This window comes from Aphelocoma coerulescens, unplaced genomic scaffold (genome assembly GCF_041296385.1).
Source record: "Aphelocoma coerulescens isolate FSJ_1873_10779 unplaced genomic scaffold, UR_Acoe_1.0 HiC_scaffold_77, whole genome shotgun sequence".
NCBI classification, from domain to species: domain Eukaryota; kingdom Metazoa; phylum Chordata; class Aves; order Passeriformes; family Corvidae; genus Aphelocoma; species Aphelocoma coerulescens.
This window is the reverse complement of record NW_027184063.1, coordinates 1182300-1196735: the sequence shown is the minus strand read 5'-3', so window position 1 is coordinate 1196735 and position 14436 is coordinate 1182300. Positions and strand designations below refer to the sequence as shown.

Sequence of the window (14436 nt, the reverse complement as noted above, 5' to 3'; positions counted from 1 at the left end):
GGAGTGTTCAACTCCTGAGCAAAAGCAGCTGCGCTGAGATAGGCAGATGCTGAAGCAGCTGTAATTTCAAGAGAAGTTTGGACAGGGAGAGATGGAAGCGATGAGGACTTTTGCTCCAAATGGAAAAGGAGAAGACCTCAGTTCCTAGAGATGCTCCCAGAGATAGTCCTAGAGATGAAGATGAGGAAGACCCTTTGCTCCCAGGGAAGGAGAAGGGCCTCTGTTCTTAGAGATGAAATGCTCCCAGAGATGGGTGAAGAGAACTTCTGTTTCTGAACAGCTCAACCTTAAAGGAGTACCCCAAAAACTTCAAGATTGAACCCTCGAAAGCAGTTGAGGGAAAAGCTGCAGGTCAGGGGAAGGGACACACATGCGAGCAGAGAGGCCTCTTCCTAAATGGACTGAACAATATTTGGAAGTGGGCAGCTGTCACGTTGTGATAATGTGTTCATAGCACAAGCAAGAAGAGACTTCTCTTTCTAAATGGACTGAAGAAGGTTATTATGGAAGTGGTAAACAGACTGAACATCTTAAGGGTTGACATTTTTTACATTGTCAGTGGGAGAAAGAGGAAGGTGGGCAGAGGAGGAGAGTTCGATCGGAATGGTATAATTTTTTTTCCCCTCTTTTAGGTCAGTTAATAAACTTCTTTATATTCTCTCAAGTTTGGTGCCTGCTTTGCGTTTCTCCTAATTCTTATCTCACAAGTATCTTGGACCAAAGCACTAAATTGGTGTTTCTGCCTGGTTACAAACCCAACCCGCTACACCCAGGCAAGGTGTTCAATTGCCTAATGCCCTCTGCCTCCACAGCAGATTCCAAAGGCCCACCTGAGTCCCCTCAGGTCTTTGAAATACCCACTCCGGAGAAAGTCTATGCCCAGAATACACAAGGCCCCTGGGCCAGTCACAATGAGATGTTTCTTGCACTCTTGTCCAGTTAGGCTCATGTCAGCTTCAAGCAGGGTCAACTGCTGCGATCCCCCTGTCACTCCAGAAGTAGAAACCGGCTCTGCCCTGATGTGTCGCAATGGAATCAAGGTGCACTGCACGTCCATGCCAACCAAGGCTTCCTATTTCTGTGGTTCTGATGTGCCAGGCCATCGGACCCACGCTGTCCAAAAGATGCAATTTTCCCTGACCTCTACCTGGCTAGAGGCAGGGCCCCTCTAGTGCTGGTTATCATTCAAAACTCTTGCTACTTCCCTTCTGGGGTAACTTCCTCTCTCAGCATTACCATCCTTCAATTCACACACCCGTGCTGCCAGGACAGAAGTTGGTTTTCCATCCCACCTCCTCATGTCTTCCCCACTGTCACACAGGAAGAACCATAGTTCAGTTCTTGGGGTGTTCCCTCTCTTCTAGCCGTGGGACGTCTGCTTCTGGTAACAGGGCCCCTGCTCTGCACTGATGCGATTTGGAAAAGGCCCTCTTTCAGCTCCTTCCTGAGTTTCTGATGAGTCTTGTCCATCCTATCTTCCATCTTCTCTATGGTCTCTGACAGACTCTTTTCCACAGCTGCAATTCTTGCTTGTGTTGGGCCTTGCACAGTGTCTGCATACACCCGGAGCCTCCTCACCACAGAACTCACTGTCTCGTCCCCGTCATTCCACGTCATCATTGCTAAAGCAGGGGTGTATTCTGGTGGTGTGTGTCGTGCAAGTTTCAGCTGCATCACCGGTGTACATTTTACCATGTCAGGGCTCCTAATTGCTTGGTCATCTGAGAATATGATCTCTATCACTGCCAGTTCCCTCAGGCGTTGGATCCCCTGTTCCTTGGTCTGGCAGGGGTTTAGCTGACTCTGGAGATCTTCCCGGCACAGGCATCTTTCCTTCTTAAGAGCCGTGTCAAGAGACTGAGAGCTTCAGGGCCCCTTGTCATCCCTAGGTCGATACTTAGATCACGTGACAGGGACCCCAAATGCCTCGCTTCAGTGCCATCCAGAATTGTACCATTGCCTGCAGTGTCCCAGATTTGGACCATCCAACTTAATATAGTTTCATCAGGCCGTTGGGTGCAATCCTTCCTCAGGGTACGAAGGCTCTCTATGGACAGGGACTCGGTAATGATTTCAGGTTCCACTTGCTCTGCTGGCTGTGAAGGTCCTGGCTGCCCATCATCATCATCCAGTGGGCAAATGGATTTGGCTTTGTGTTTCTTTCTCTGGACAGGGGCAATTGTTGTTGGTTTAGGCTCCCCATCTGCTTTAGCTGCAGCTGGAGTGATTGGGGTGTCTGCTGCCTTATTCTCCTGCCCCTCTGGCTGTATCTTCTGCCCTACAGAATCCAGCAGCGTGCGGTTAGCATTAGCCAGGACCCAGCACATGGCAATGAGCTTTTCCTTTTCATCAGTGTTGTTATTGCAGTTTTCCTTCAGATACTTCCCCACCTCAGCTGGATTCTGAAATTGTTCAGGGGGGAGGTTCCAGGCTCCTGGGTCAGAAAAGTGCTTCAGGGTCAGGCCTATGTCCTCCCATACCCCACAGCACTTAGGATTTTCTGCAACTGGGGCAGGTGTCTGGGCAACCCCTCTGGAAATCTCAGCCCTTATTTTAGACAAGCTGGAGACCACATAGAGAAACCCTGCTAGATAACATAACAAGAAGGTGGCATCTTTGACATCCAGAGGAAACGGGACACTTTCAAAATGTGACGTGCCAGATCTGAAGGGGAAGAAGGAGATGAAGGGCTGGGAATTATCATCCCCTGCTTTTCCCCTAACAAGCTGGGTGTAATTTCTAATACATTCCAAAAGGAAGCTACCAAGGCCAGAATGGGAAAACAACATGACATACACCTTCTCCATGGCTTCCATTACTTCAGCCAAACTTCGATGAATCACTGCCACCAGGCATATAAAAATGGCAGTGCTGATTCTTATTTCTGACTTCTAAAAGTGTAAGCCAGGGACCCGACTGCCCATAGCTGTGGACATGTACTTATGGCTAGCTTCCACAGAAAAATTATTAAATCAAGCAGCATGGTCTTACTGCTGTGCCTCAATACAAAAGTGATTCAAACCAAAATGGTTTTGATTTTATTTCCCCAATTCCACGTGCCCCTTAAGTTGGGTGCCAAATTTATGTCTCGGTTTTGGAGACAAGACTTCAGGAGGAAACACTCTGGAATGAGTGTCTCCTCCAAAGGGAAAAGGACCTCCCCATTTCCTCCACCAGTAAGACAAGTGGGTCACAAGAACTGAAAGTGGGAAAAAACCCGAAACTCTTTATTAACACCAAACAAAGCAGGGTAGAACAGGGGAAAAACCATGAAATACAACAAATTCCCAGAGAAGGAAAAGACACACGGGCTTGGACCAGCCCACCGGGGTCAACTCGCAGGCTCCCTGGACCAGAGGGAAGGCAGGCAGTGAGGCAAGGGGGAGGGAAGGGAAAAAGAACAAGAAAACCCAACAGAGCCTTTTTCCAGCCAGCTGGAACGCCAAAAAACCCAAGGAGCCGCACAACGCTCACGGCGCACTCCCTCCAAGGCCCTGCCAAGACCCAGGCGCCCCTGAGCCGTTGGGCTCTAGCCGTTGAACCGACCCTCAGCCGGGTACTGTGGCTCTGGCCCCACCCCAGGTCCATCCTAAAGACACAGCGTCCTTGGGCATTGAGCAGAGGGTTAAGGAATAAAGCAGCCTCATAACATCACCCCAGGACAGTGTTCCAGTAGCGGGCCTGTTTCTCCCCATACAGCGTGTCCCCCACGCAGTGCCCCACATTGCTGTCCAAGTGCAGGAGCTGCTCCAGGTTGTAGCTGAACCTCACCATGAACCTCACCTGTTTGGTACCATTAATGAAGCAATACTCAAATTTTACCAAGTGCTGGAAGAGCTCTGTGTATGCAGGACACAGGTCAGGGGGTGCCCCCCCAGCAGCCCCCAGCACTTCACAGCAAGCCAAGAGCTCAGGGGGCCACCCTGGATGCCCACTCCACAACTCCTTGCTCCACGGCTGCCATGGGATCTTCCTTCCCGCAGTCCCACCCTCATTTCCACCCTTTTTCTTTTTTCTCCCCTCTGTTCCCATCAATTCCCAGCTACCAACCCCTGCCCCCATCAGTATGGGGGTCCCAGTCTCCCCTTTTAACCCTTTCCCCACTGTTTTCACACAACCCTCCCATCCCTGGCCCCCGCCTGCTCAGTTTTGGGATCCCACCCTTCCCAATCCCCAATTTCTAAGCTCTCCCACACCTCTCCCATCATTCTTTTTAGCGGGGGGGAGGTCCCGGGTTCAGGGGAACCAGCTGGAGACACGAACGCCAATATGATTTGAGCATCATGCTCCAGTTTTATTGTTTACTTACACCAAGTTATACTTTGCAAAGGTCACGCCCCTTTCCCATGAGAAAGCCTCTAAGCAGCAGGGGAGCTGACCAGTGTATACCCTTTGCCAAGGCTGTTCAAGGCTGCCGGCTAGCAGGCGCCTTGCAAGCCTATCTTCAGCCTGAGGCCCCGTCAGGGTTGCTTCTGCAACAACCCTGGGGTGCCCAAGCTCTCCTGGGGTATCATATGCCCCCATTCCACAAGGAATTCCTCTACATATCCTTTGTTTACTTTTTGGGCAATCCAGGCCTGGTCGATTATTTTTCTCAGCCCCACTTTAAGGCAAGAAAAAATACACCCAAGTACTATTAAGCCTAATCTAACTACAAATAGCAATTGGCAGCCTTTTACTTCTAAGGTACGCAGCCATCCGGTGATACTCAGACCCTTAAGCCCATTTCCAATAGGGTTGTCATTCTCCCAAAGCTTGTGCAGGCCCCTCTGGAGGTCAGAGAGGTGCTTGTGAATTGAGACAGAGTGGTCAGAAAGATTCATACAGCACATTCTCTGGAACTTTTCGTCGCTGCGGCCGTGAGCTAGTAGTAGAAAATCAATGGCTGCTTGATTTTGTAATACTGCATGTCTAACACTAGTAACATCTGTGCTTAGCTCATTAAGCATCTGCGAAGTTATGTTTAGCTCATCCTTCACCCAGCAAGCAAGTTTATGCAAAATAGCGTCAGCCTTGGCTGCTGAAGCACCAGGTACAAACATAGATGCTTGCCAAATTATACTACGACTCCAAAAGACAGGCTCTTCATTCCTTTTATGTTTGAGCTCATGGATTGAACGCCGCACCTTGCTTTTAGTGCGGTGGGTGATATTTAAGAGTCGATGCAGGCCTGGATGGAACAGAGTGAGTTTCCCTAAGTAGCACGGTCCTCCATGTGGGCTGGCTGGAACCCCATTCCGCGCGCGGTCACCGCATATTAAGAACGTACCACTGGGGAGGCGTTTCAGGGCTTGACCCGCGAGGTTGATTCGGTTGTAAATTGCTTCGGACTCGTGGTTTCTCAGAAACCTGTCTGCAAGAGGGTCGACAGTGGCCCAAAGGCGCCTATTAACATTTAATTGACGGGTAGCGGGAGGCTCGAATGTCATGTAACCATCCCCAGTTTGGTTTGTGGAACCCAGTAGATCTAACTCTTCTGGTGTTCCCATGGTGACATTGATGCTTATCAAGAATGCACCTTGCCAGCAGGCAGGCTGCTGCGCAGGCTTGAGTCCGGTCAGCCCTGAACACTTGCCATTGTTTGTGCCGTTCCCTATCAGGGAGCTGCTGTTTAGCATCCCTCGGAAGTCTTGCGGGTTAAAATGTGGGACCCCGATTAAACAGGTGCAAAATGGGTCCCCTGGCGTGGCCAGGCTCAGACACATGGAGCCTTGCCCCATTAAATCAGCTAGGGTGACCCACATGTTTTGTCTCTTCTGGATTGCTGTCAACATTGCGCGGGACCCGGTTAGGATGCTTACGAGAAGCAAACCTCTCCGAATGTTTGCATTACGGACAACTCCACTCCATCTCCGTCACAATGGATCAGTCCTCGCCGTCAGGGCTGACGGAGGCGATGGCTGCACCTCCTCTCGCAGGAAGGGAGGGGCCGTAGGCACTGTGCTCGGTTCTCCCGATGGGAACGTAGGAGTTCTGGTGGCTCTCTTGACCAGTGGGTGCACAGGATGCCATGGTGCTGATAGTGTGGTTTCACAAGCCTTAGACTCCAGCGCATCCTGACGTGTAGGCAATTCAGCAAGCTTCTTGATTACTTCATGCATCATCTCTCGGTGGTTCTCCTCCTCTTGAGGCTGACCCCCGGCAGCCCTGGCTGGCTCTGGCTCTGTGGGTGACAAAGCCGTAGAGGCTGCTTCACCGTCGGACGATGATCCGCTGTCCGGCAGAGGGGAGTGGTGCGGTGCCATTTGCGGCCGGGAGCTAGGACTGCTCGTTTCTCCTCTGCTCCACCCCCAGGGTCGGGAGCCTGCGCTTCCACCTTTGCAGCCATGTTTCCCTCAGACTTTGGAGGGGTAACTTCACCTGGTCGGTACCATTAATGAAGCGACACTCTGACTTTACCACGTGCTGGAAGAGTCCTGTGTATGCAGAACACAGGTCAGGGGGTGCCCCCCCAGCAGCCCTCAGCACCCCACAGCAAGCCAAGAGCTCAGGGGGCCACCCCAGATCCCCACTCCACAACCCCTTGCTCCACGGCCACCATGGGATATTCCTTCCCACAGTCCCACCCTCATTTCCACCCTTTTCCGTTTTCTCCACTCCTTTCCCTTCAATCCCCAGCTGCCAGCCCCTGCCCCCATCAGTTTGGGGGTCCCAGTCCCCCCTTTTAACCCTTTCCCAACCCTTTTCACACAATCCTCCCAATCCCCGGCCCCCTCCTGCCCAGTTCTGGGATCCCACCCTTCCATTCCCCAATTTCTAAGCTTTCCCATGCCTCTCCCATCATCCCCCAGTCCTCAGCTCCCTTCCCATTCTTGCTTTAGGGGGTCCCACTCCTTGGCTCACCTCAGAGCTCCATGCCTGTGGCCAGGGGGCTCCCAGCACCACCAGTGCCACCAGTATGGCCTCAGCTGCCCCATCCCCAGCTCTGGGCAGGTGATGAAACCTCCCCTCTCTCCCTTAATTCTGCTCCCGGGGGGCACTGGAGGTGAGGGGCGCCCAGGTGGGGAGGTCTGGGTGCGGCAGATCTGCTTGGCACCTGGGCAGTCATCAGCGAGAAAAGCTCAGAGTGGCTCAAAATTGTTTAGTGACTTCTTTGGTTGGCTGAGGAAAGGCCCAGGAGCTGAGAAAAGGACCAGGAGAGCTCCCGCCCCGACCACCAGCATGGAAAACCAGACCCAGTCTGGGGACAGGGATTGCATTTCTTAGCAATGAAATCAGAGCATGAGAATGAGAAGGGAAATAAATCTCTCAAACATCCTCCCCCCACAATGGGGATCATCTGGAACAGGGGTCACCAGGTCTCTGCCCAACGGGGGTCACTGTGCATCACCCGACATGGATCCTCTGCTGCGAGATGAAGTTGGAGCAGTGCACGAAGCTCTTCCTGCACTCGGGGCACTTGCAGGGCTTCCCTTACTGGTGGCACCGTTGGTGTCTGGTCAAGTGAGAGCTCTGGATAAAGCTCTTCCCACACTCGGGACACTTGTAGGGCCTCTCCCCAGTGTGGATCCTCCGGTGGCAGCTAAGACTATGTCTCTGCCTGAAGCTCTTCCCACACTCAGGACACTCGTAGGGCCTCTCCCCAGTGTGGATGCGCTTGTGCCTGATGAGGTGGGAGTTGCGCTTGAAGCCCTTCCCGCAGTCGGGGCAGCGGAAGGGCCTCTCATCTGTGTGAATCCACTGGTGCAGGAGAACTCTGGAGCTGGTCTGAAACCTCTTCCCACATTCGCCACACTCGTAGGGCCTCTCGCCAGTGTGGATCTTCTGGTGGTGAATCAGGCTGGAGCTCTGTCTGAAGCTCTTCCCACATTCCCCACACACATAGAGCCGTTCCCCAGTATGAATCAACCGGTGTTGGATCAGGCTGGAGCTCTGTCTGAAGCTCTGCCCACATTCCCCACACACATAGGGCCGTTCCCCAGTATGGATCATCTGGTGGTGGATCAGGTTGGTGCTCCGGCTGAAGCTCTTCGCACATTCCAAGCACTTGTAGCGTTTCTCCCTAGCGTGACACTGCTCATGGACCACCAAGTTTGAATGCTGGCTGGATCTCCCGGCCACCTTCCCGGCACAGGGTGGGTTTTTCCTCCTCACAGCTCCCTGGGCTGCGTTTGCAGCCCCTCCTCCTGCGGGATCTCCGGTGGTTTTCCTCCCTGTTGGATTCCTGCACTGTGGAGCTGCTCAAAATGGCCTCTTCCACCAGGTGTTGCCGTGGGGATTTGTCCTCCCTGGGCTCCATCCTCAGCTCCTTGTCTGGGGGAGGAAGGACAAGGAGAGGATGGGATTTGCCTCCGTGCCACAGGGAAGGGGAAGGAGATCCCCCCCATCCGTCCCCGGCAGGACGGCCTCGGCAGCGGGGTTGTCCTGCAGCCGGGGGCGATGCTGGGCTGGGAGATGGAGCAGGAGAGAGGGGGAAAGGGGCAGGGACTTCCTCCTCACCTGCCTGGGTGTCCTGGGGCATCTTCCTCTTTCTCACAGCCTCCACCTCCATCTGGCCAAGGTTTGGGAGTGGGAAATCCTGGTTTGGAGGGAAAAACAAGGCGTGAGTGTGTTGGCTTAGGGGTTGGCTTAGTCCTTCTTAGGGGTTGGCTTAGTCCTTCTCTAGAAGTCACCGGGCATATCATGACTGTAAAATCCTCTCAAACACTGTGCTGGATTGAACTGGCATGAGAAATGAACCCCACTGATCTGCCCCAAGAGAGATGAAGGTGGGAGTTACAATTCACCAAAGAGATGACAAGAAATACCATGATACAGCTGTAACCCACAAAGGCTGAGTATAACCAGGCACCCTGGGACAAGAGCAGAACGGTGGTGGTTAGTTCCTGTGCTGAGCACCACCTGGTCCCGCTGCATGCAAAGCAAAAGGAAAGAAAACAAAACCTGTTGGTCGCAGTGGTAGACACACTGTCCTGTCCAAGTGATGGGTGCAGTCTTGTCGACAGCAGTGGTCACAGTCCTGTTGGAGTTCTGCTCCTGCCCTGGATCTCTTGAGTGCTGCCAGAAGGCCTCAAACCCAGATTTTATATGCTCAGGTTCAGGTGGGAATGCTCAGCCCCTCCCCCAGGGCGGGCAGTTTCACAATGGAATGATGTCATCCTGGGAGTCATGGGATTTTTTGGGAGCCTTGATGGTCTCAGTCCTTGCAGCTGCCCATTGTGCTGGGGCCATTCAGTCCATGATGGCCCATCAGCAGAGGTGAGCCCTCAGGCTGGGTGGGACTGTGCTGCTGCTGCTACCCCGGAGGGAGTTATCACAGCTGAGTCATTGGTGTGCAGAAAAAGAAACACTGCCCTGCCTCCCAGGGTTTGCCTCTCCTTCCTTATCTCATTTAACAGCCAGCTCCTCATAGCCTGAGGGGTTGGGGGTGCACTGGGCAGCTCCTGCAAAGGACCCATCATGAACAGCTCATCAGAAATGAGATAAGGGGAGTGGAATGCACAGTTTGGTCTCACCCACAGAGGGCTAAAGTGGCACCCTGCTCCTGTCAGCAGCACAGGCTGGCAGGGAGATGGCATTGTAAGGTCTTGCTCCACTTGGCTTTCAGCCCACTAACCCACGGGCAGGGTCCCTTCCCACCCCAATCCTTCCGGGCTTCTGGCAGGGACTCGCTTGCCTTTCCTTCCTCCCTCTGCTTCCAGCTGGGAATGTGCTGGGAAATGTCCAGCAAAGCAGCCTTTGCTGTCTGCTCTGGGAGCCCACCCAGCTGCTGGACCTTGTCCCCTGGCCCTGCACAGCTCCCGTGGGAGGCACGGCAGGACCAGCACCCTGCGAGCCTCGGGAATGCCCCTCTGGCATCCACGGCACACCCTCCAGGCATCTGGAATTCCAGTTCCCAGCAAGGAGAAGATGTTCCTGCCCTTGAAGGCAAAGCTCTCAGGAAGGAGCCAAAAGCCAAGTGCTGCAAGATCTTCCAGTGACATTTCACTGCCTGCCTTCATCACCTCATCCATGGTTGTTTTAGCTGGTGGATTGGGAACAAAATCAGGGGAGGGCCTTTGGTGGGAGCTGCCCTGGCTCCAGAGAGACACTGAGAGACAAACAGAGCAGGCAAAGAAAGGCAGAAGAGGAAGGAGAACACAAATACAATCAGCTGAGAAGGTGGCACTCTGGAAACCAGACCAGAACTGACTGAAAATAAATGGACAGAAAGAAAGAATTTGGAATTGTGATTTCCTATCAAAATACAATTTCCTGCCTTTCTCACAAACCTCCTCCTGCTGTCATTCAGCAGGGCTTTCACAAAGTGCTGTGCTGGGAGTGGATGTTCCAGGCTGCAGACACAAGGAAACCCGGAATGGGCTTCTTCCTGCTCCTGGGGAGTTTGACATCCTCTGCCGAGGAGATGAGGAGGCAGCAGAAGAAAAGGGCAGCTGGGCTTCACCCTTCCACAGGACTAAGAGGGGGAAAGTCTCTCGTCCTCTCTGTCTCTGCTCCCATAGGGATGTGAAGGCTGATGCCTGACCGCCAAGGGTCACATTCAGGGCCGCCTTCCCGGAATGCTCGTGTGGAATGTAGGGGCAGCGTGGCAGCACCTGGATCTTGGACAACCCAGCTGCCCCCCAAGTTTAGTTTCTCTATCCCTCTCCTACCTGGGGAGTCCCAGGGGGGTTTCCAAGCCTCTCTTGTCTGGGAATGATTGGGGGGTGGGGATGGTCTCTGTCCCTCTCACCCCACTCAGTGCCTGGTGAGGGTCTCTCTCCTTCTCCCCTTGGCATTCTCAGGAGGCGCGTGTGAGGGGTTTTGGGGGTGTCTGTGTCGCTCTCACCCCGATGGTGCTTGGGCAGGGTCACTCCAAAGGTGAGAGGGACAGAGACCCCCCCCGGCATCCCCAGGTATGAGAAGGTCAGAAAGCCCCCCACCCCCTGAGCACACTCAGCAGTGTGAGGGACACAGAGCCCTTGGTCCCCAGTCCCGCACAAGCATTCCCTGGGGCAAGAGGGATGGAGATGCCCGAGCATCCCCAAGGCTGAAAGGGACAGGGACACTGCCTTGGGAATGCCCTGGAGTGAGAGGGACAGGGACAACCCCACCAAGCCCCTCCCCAGCATCCCCCAGGGAGAGTGGCACAGAGACCCCTTGAGCATCCCCTGGGCACCGGACAAAATAAACTTGGCAGAAATCAAACTTAACTCTACCTAAAATGCTTGGAGGAATGTTTGCTCTTCCCACAAGTCACTTGTGATGAAAACGCAAACAAACCCCAACCATGAATGAACCGACAGCCGAAGCAGTTATGGTGGCAATTCAAAGGTCCAGCAGTTCCCGCACAGCTCCAGCTCAGCTGCTGGCAGGTTCCTGTCAAAGAAAAGTGAAAGTTCGGCCCAATACAGATGATTTAAAGGAAGGATAAACTCTGTGTAGCTGCCCCAGAGGTGACAGGGATGAAGAGAAAAATGATTCTCACATTTTGCAAAGGCCCCAGCCTGTGAAAGAGAAAAGGGGGGAGAGTAAGGGAGTGACAGGGACAGAGACCTCCCCTGGGGAGGGGCGAGTGTGACACTGTCCCCTGTGTGTGTGGCCTTCCCGGGGTGGGGGTTTCACACCTGAGCCAGTCTGGGTAAGGGGGGTGGTGTTCACTCCCCCTGGGCAGGGGTTACCCCACACCCCCAAACTCTCCTCCTGCCCCCTTGGTTGGGGGATGGGGGTGCAAACCTGGCCTCAGCAAATGGGTCTGGGGGCTGGGGCCTCCCCCAGCCAGGGCTGATTTTCAGGACAGCTCTGGCCTTGGCTTTCTGGTGGATTCATTCTCCTCCCTCAGCCTTGTTTCCTTCTCCCTAGACCTGAGATCCCTGGCTAAGAGTCCCCCTTTCCCTGATCTCAAGGTTCCTTAGCTCAACTTGCAGGCCAAAGTTCCCCTCAGGAGGCACATTCAGGGACAGGGGGTGCTTGGGTGGTGGCAGCTCCTTTATACAGTTCTGCCATAATGGGCAAAAAGCTCTTCCTGACAAAGTTTCAGCTGTGAACCACAACATTTCAGTATCTCAGCAGCCCCCAGAGCATCCCCCGTGTTGCCAGATGGAAAATCCTCTGTGCCAGGTGGGTTTCCCACAAGGCTCATTTCTCAAACCTGTCTTGGGGCTGAGTCAGGGATGCAGTATCCCATGATGGTTTGTGCTTAGCGAGTGGGAACCTTCTGTTCCCGTGGTGTTGTTTGTTCTGTTGTGCTCTCTCTGTATTTTATAGTAAAGAGCTGTTCCTCCTTTTCCTGCATTTTTGCTTAGGAGCCCTGTAATTTTGGAATTGGATCCAAGAGGATCATCAGGGCACTGCTGGGCCCCATGGAAGCAAGGGGCCAGTGTGATTCTGAGAGGCCCCATGGATCCAAGGCGACCATTGTGCTCCTGCAGGTCCTCATGGAATCACAGAGTCCCTTGTGACACTGCTGGAGCCAAGGACACTTTTGTGACACTGAGGGACCCCGTGGAAGCAAGGGAACCTGGAACAGCTCTGGCTGGCTTGGCCTCCTGGTGGTCACCTGACAGCTCCAGCTGATCTTGGAATGTTGAGAGTCGCTTCTCATCTGCCCCTGGAGCTCTGGGGCTCTGTGTTTTCCTTCCTATGGAACAGATCCGTCCTTCTCCTCCAGGGGCCCATGGCCAAAACTGAGATTCCTCTTCCAAATTTCTGTGTATCCAAGGACTGTTGCCAGATGAAACCTGCCAGGAAAATCAGATCTGCCGGGCTTTGCCTCCCAGGGACCCCCTCTCCTCTGCCTTTGTGACACTGAAGTCTGTTTGGCATCAGGCTGTTCCGCAGGCTATCCCGCTTCCTTCGGGACTGCTGTTGCCCCTGTGCCCACTGCCCCCTGAAAGAACAGGCTGCCCTGTGGGGGAACAAATGCAGCTTCTCCTGGGGAAAGCCTCAGCGAGGGCTCAGTTTGGCATTGGTCATTGCGGTGACTGCAGGAAAGGGGCACCCCACCATGGGGCATTTCTTGGTCAGCTCCAGACATAAAGAGTGGGAAACTGTCTGAGACTCGGGTTGTGGCCTCGAAGGCACCGCTGTGGTTTGCAGGGAGCTGCAGGGCAGCACAGCCCTCTCTGTGCCCAGGAGTGGTCACTTTGGAGGTGGTGTTGGATCTGATGGGGACAAGTGGTGCCCTGTGGGGCAAGGGGCTGGGGGTGGCCTTGAGAGTCTCCATGGCACTGAGGAGGAGCTCCATAGATGGTGGTTGGTGTCTGGGGCTGAGGGGCCATAGGGGATTGGGAGAGCTGTACCTGGCCAGGGGAATTTATGTGGGGGGCAGCCGTGACCTCTCGGCCACCGTTTCCACTCTGTCTCTGTCCCCAGCCATCACCTCAAAGCTGCTCAGGGTCTCTGGGGAATGGGCAAAGATTCATTCGGGACAGGGGCAGGAAGACCATGGGGGTGTCCTCAAACTGGGCACTGTGCGGGTCCCAGGCGGGGACAGGACTCAGTGGGTGGGAGGAGCGGGACTGGACTGGGCTGTGCCCAGGCTGGGGGGATGTGTCCGAGGGTCCCCGACCCCTGTGGTGTGGGGGTGCATTGGGGGCCCCTCCGTGGCCTGTGGGGGTGCTGGAACCCCCCACCCATGGGTGCTGTTGCTGCAGGTTCTGGGTGTCTCTGCTGTGCTGTGTGCCACAACAACTCCTCCAGCTGTCATTTCATGTCACCGAGGGGCTGGATACCACTTGCATGACCCTGGGGAGAAGAGGAGAAGACTGGGGACAGTCACTTCAGATGGAAGGAGAGAGAGTTGCACATTTTGATCGAGCCCCACGAGGGCCAGTACAAGGTGAGACCCCCAGCAGTGGCAGCTCAGCTCCCCATGGCAGGCACAGCCGTGCTTCTGGGGGCATCAGTGTCCCCACTGTCCCTGATGTCCCTGCTGTCCCCTCTGTCCCTGCCATCCCCATGTCCCTGCAAATCACGGTGAACCAACAGAAATCGCCGTGGAAAGTGGAAACATCCTGTCCTCGGGCCGGGCTCTCAGGGTGGCAGGAGATGTCACCCTGGAGCTCGTGGAATGGAACCCACATGACTGGTGCTGGTATGGGTGGGGACCTGCTGGGCTGGGGACCTCCAGGGGGACAGGGACCTCTAGGGATGGTTGTGGACTCCTCCAGGAGGCCGAGGAGGTCCATGGACTGGAGATCCCCAGGGGCTCAGAGGACACACAGAGGTGGGGAATGGGGTGGGTGAGGTCGCTGTGCCACGATGGCCCTGTTCCCAGCTCCATGTGCCTCTGCTCCCCCTCACACATGGCTGCAGGTGTCAGGGACACCTGGACAGGGTGGGAGGGGTGTCAGAGTGGGGGGTACCTTGGAATAGCCCACGTGGGTTGTGGGGTGGGGGGCACAGGAGGGTCTGTGGACAGATGGGTACCTGGCTGCACGGGCCCCTGGGAGTACCCTGGCCATCCCACCATGCTCATGTTTCCTAGCCCCTACCTGAGCCTGTGGGGGCACCTGT

At 54.6% G+C, this 14436-nt stretch overlaps 1 pseudogene; it reads right to left on the bottom strand.

The window, feature by feature from the left end:
- The window catches only part of LOC138102495 (zinc finger protein 208-like), a 322764-nt pseudogene that overhangs the window by 197013 nt on the left and 111315 nt on the right, over nucleotides 1-14436 (bottom strand).